The sequence below is a fragment of the Mus caroli genome, unplaced genomic scaffold, assembly GCF_978045245.1.
Source record: "Mus caroli unplaced genomic scaffold, Mus_caroli_1 scaffold_18, whole genome shotgun sequence".
In the NCBI taxonomy this organism is placed as follows: domain Eukaryota; kingdom Metazoa; phylum Chordata; class Mammalia; order Rodentia; family Muridae; genus Mus; species Mus caroli.
The window spans coordinates 19,301,911-19,305,621 of NW_028227273.1; the positions used below are offsets into that span (position 1 = coordinate 19,301,911).

At 43.2% G+C, this 3,711-nt stretch overlaps 1 pseudogene; it reads right to left on the reverse strand.

Moving 5' to 3' along the window:
• Positions 1 to 2,487: 2,487 nt before the first annotated feature.
• On the reverse strand, positions 2,488 to 3,476 carry LOC110284273 (L-lactate dehydrogenase A chain-like; annotated as a pseudogene).
• Between the last annotated feature and the right edge of the window lie 235 nt (positions 3,477 to 3,711).

Here is a 3,711-nt window from a genome sequence, read left to right on the forward strand (position 1 = left end):
GGAGTTACAGAGACAAAGTTCGTAGCTGTGATGAAAGGATGGACCATTTAGAGACTGCCGTATCCAGGGATCCATCCCATAAGCAGCTTCTAAATGCTGACACCATTGCATACACTAGCAAGATTTTGCTGAAAGGACCCAAATATAGCTGTCTCTTGTGAGACGATGCCGGGGCCTAGCAAACACAGGAGTGGATGTTCACAGTCAGCTATTGTATGTATCACAGTGCTCCCAATGGAGAAGCTAGAGAAAGTACCCAAGGAGCTAAAGGGATCTGCAACCCTATTGTTGGAACAACATGATGTACTAACCAGAACCCCGGAGCTCTTGTCTCTAGCTGCATATGTATCGAAAGATGGCCTAGTCGGCCATCAATGGAAAGAGAGGCCCATTGGACTTGCAAACTTTATATGCCCCAATATAGGGGAATGCCAGGGCCAAAAGAATGGGAACGGGTGGGTAGGGAAGTGGGGGGCGCTATGGGGGACTTTTGGGATAGCATTGGAAATGTAATTGAGGAAAATATGTAATAAAAATATTAAAAATCAAAAAAAAAATAAATCTTTAAAAACTGTTTTTACCACCACCCATAGGGACTCACAGAGACTGAACCACCAACAAGGGAGACTGTCCTAGTTCCTCTGCATACATATGTTACAGTTGTCTACTCTAATCTTCTTGTGAGACTCCTAACATCAGGAGCAGGACCTGTCTCTGGCTCTGTTACCTGCCTTTGAGACCCTTTCCCCCTAGGGTTGCCTTGTCTAGCCTTAAAAGAAGAGGAAGTGCCTAAAATTACTGCAACTGACGTGCCATGGCTGACTGATATCCATCAAGGCAGGCCATTTTCTGAAGAGAAACAGAGGAGGAGTGGCTGTGGAAGGGAAGAATGGGAGGAGAAAAAAGAGGGGAAACTGCAGTTGACATGTAAAACAAATAAAATAAAATAAAATAAAATAAAATAAAATAAAATAAAATAAAATAAAATAAAATGCTTTTTTTAAGAATAGGAAAAGTAAGTTGATGACCAGTGCACATGTTATAATTTCTCACTCTCTTGTTAACCACTATAATGACAGAGCCATGTGAATTTAAACATAAGTCCCTTCCAGACAAGCTATGCACCCAAATACAAAATATTTGAACTTACAGAAATGCCCAATAGGATAAGTGGAAGGAAGTACCTGTTATCCACATTACTTTCAAGAGTAATGTAGTTTCTATTCTATAATTGTCACATCTGTCCCATGTCAATAGCATTCCTTCTCTATTCCCTTTGATAGGTGAGTAAGTCAGCTTTCCAACTCCATGACAAATGTTAAGGAAGCCAGCTTATAAAGAAAAGAGGTTTAAAGTCAAGTATGGTAGTGTGCACTTGTATTCCCAGCACACAGGAGGCAGACATAGAGGAATGATCTAGAGTCTGAGACCAGACCAGTCTACATATCAAGTCCCAGGAAAGTCAGTTATATAGCTAGAACTTTTCTCAAAAACAGAAAATATAAAAGAGAAGGCAGAGGAGGAGGAGGAGGAGGAGGAGGAGGAGGAGGAGGAGGAGGAAGAGGGCAGGACAAGGAAGAGAAGGAAAAAAGGAGGCAGCTAAAAAACAAAATAATTTTCAATAATATCCCTTGTTCATCCTTATATATATTGTTTCTCTGTCCCTATATTCTTTGGAAAAATACTATATACTTAACATAACCTCCTCATCTTCCTCTTCCTCTTTCTCTTCCTCTTCCTCTTCCTCCTCCCCCTTCTCTTCTTCCTCCTTTTCCTCATCTTTTCTCATCTCTCCTCTACCCACTTGGAACAGCTCTTTCCCCATCACTCTTCAGAAATGGCTCTTGCCAAGATGAGCAATTGCATTTGGTTTTCCAAAGCCAGTTGATTGCTCACAGCCCACATCTTTCTTTTCACTGCTCAAGGTTTATTTGGTGTTTTCATTGGCATGACATGTAGGTGGTTGGTTGCATCATCCACATGCAGATCTTACATTTCATGTAATATTGCAATGTACACTACAGACACACACTCTCTCACACACACACGCGTGTGTGCGTGTGTTTGTGTGTGTGTGTGTGTGTGTGTGTGTGTGTGTGTGTGTGTGTGTGTATTCTGTAGAACATTTATTCACAAGATATGCATATTGGACTTACACACTGGAGCCAGGTTAAGACTAACTGAGAACTCGTTGACCTAGGCATGTTTGGTGAATGTGCACAGCACAACAATGAAACAGATTCACAGGATGGTCAAAGCCTGCACACAGTTGGCCATATGTCTTGGAGACAGTGAGACTGTCATGTTAACCAGGTTACCACTACACATGTATCACTTAGCAGCAGGGTACAGCTGTGGGGACTGAGATTTTCCTCAGACTGCCTCAACAACTTTACTAACCCCAGCTCAAATGAGGAGACACTGTGTGGTCTCCATAGAAGCTATGCTGCAGCCTAGACAGTGAAGTGTTGGGACATTGGGAAGACTTTAGAACTGCAACTCCTTCTGGATTACCCAGAGGACATCTGCTCTCTTCTTCAGGTGGACCTCCTCTTCAGGAGTCAGAGTCACTCTCACAACATCTGAGATTCCATTTTAGCCCAGGATACAAGGGACACTGAGGAAGAGATCACCATTGATTCTATAGAGACACTAAATCATGGTGGAAATGGGATGCAACCTAAAGTTCTTCATTATGTTCTTGGCCAAGTCTGTCAGAGAGAAGCCAATGACGCACAATGTATAACCTTTCAGCTTGATCACCTCGTAGGCACTATCAAGCACCTGCTTGTGAAACCCTTTCCACTGCTCCTTGTCTGCATCAGTGCCCAGTTCTGAGTTCAGATTCTTCAGGTAGACACTGGCAACATTCACACCACTCCAGACGGGCACCCAGAGTCACCATAATCTCTCCCAGGACCCACCCGTGATGGCTCAGTGGGTAAACTCTCAGCCTTTCTCCCATCAGGTCACAGAACCAAGCTGACTCTAGATTACAATCATTTCCAATAACTCAGATTTTGAGAAAACCAGTTATTTTCCAAGCCACATAGGTCAAGATAGCCACTGGATTTGAGACAATCAGCAGCTTGCAGTGTGGACTGTACTTTACAACGTTGAGATGATGAACTTGAAGGTGTTCACGTTTCACTGGACCAGATTGAGCCAGCCCTCTCCCTCTTGCTGATGGGCCCCCTCTGTGATAATGACCAGCTTGGAGTTTGCAGTCATACTATGGTCTTTACTGGAGACAATTCTTGGTGTTCTGAGGAAAAGGCTGGAGATCCATCATCTCTCCCTTCAGTTTGCCTTCCATGACATCAACAAGGGCAAGCTCATCTGCCAAATCTTTCATTAAGATACTGATGGCACAAGCTGTGCCAACAGCACCAACCCCAATAGCCATAAGCTTGTTCTGTATAATCTGTTTTTTCCTTAAGAAGATTCATAATCAGCTAGTTCTTGAGGGTTGCCATCTTAGACTTTGAATCTTTTAAGACCATTAGTGCATGACGTGGTCCTGGAGGCTGGCAGGCCAACAACAGCATGGTCTGGGCTCAGTGACAGTGGCTCCAGTGCCCTCAGGTCACATCTTACACCCCCTCCCCCAACCACATTTGGCAAGACTGAGTACTCTCTCCTTGAAATTTTTTCTACATCAAATGCATGATATAAGGAATCCAGACTAAAATTCAATTAATGAAGAAGATT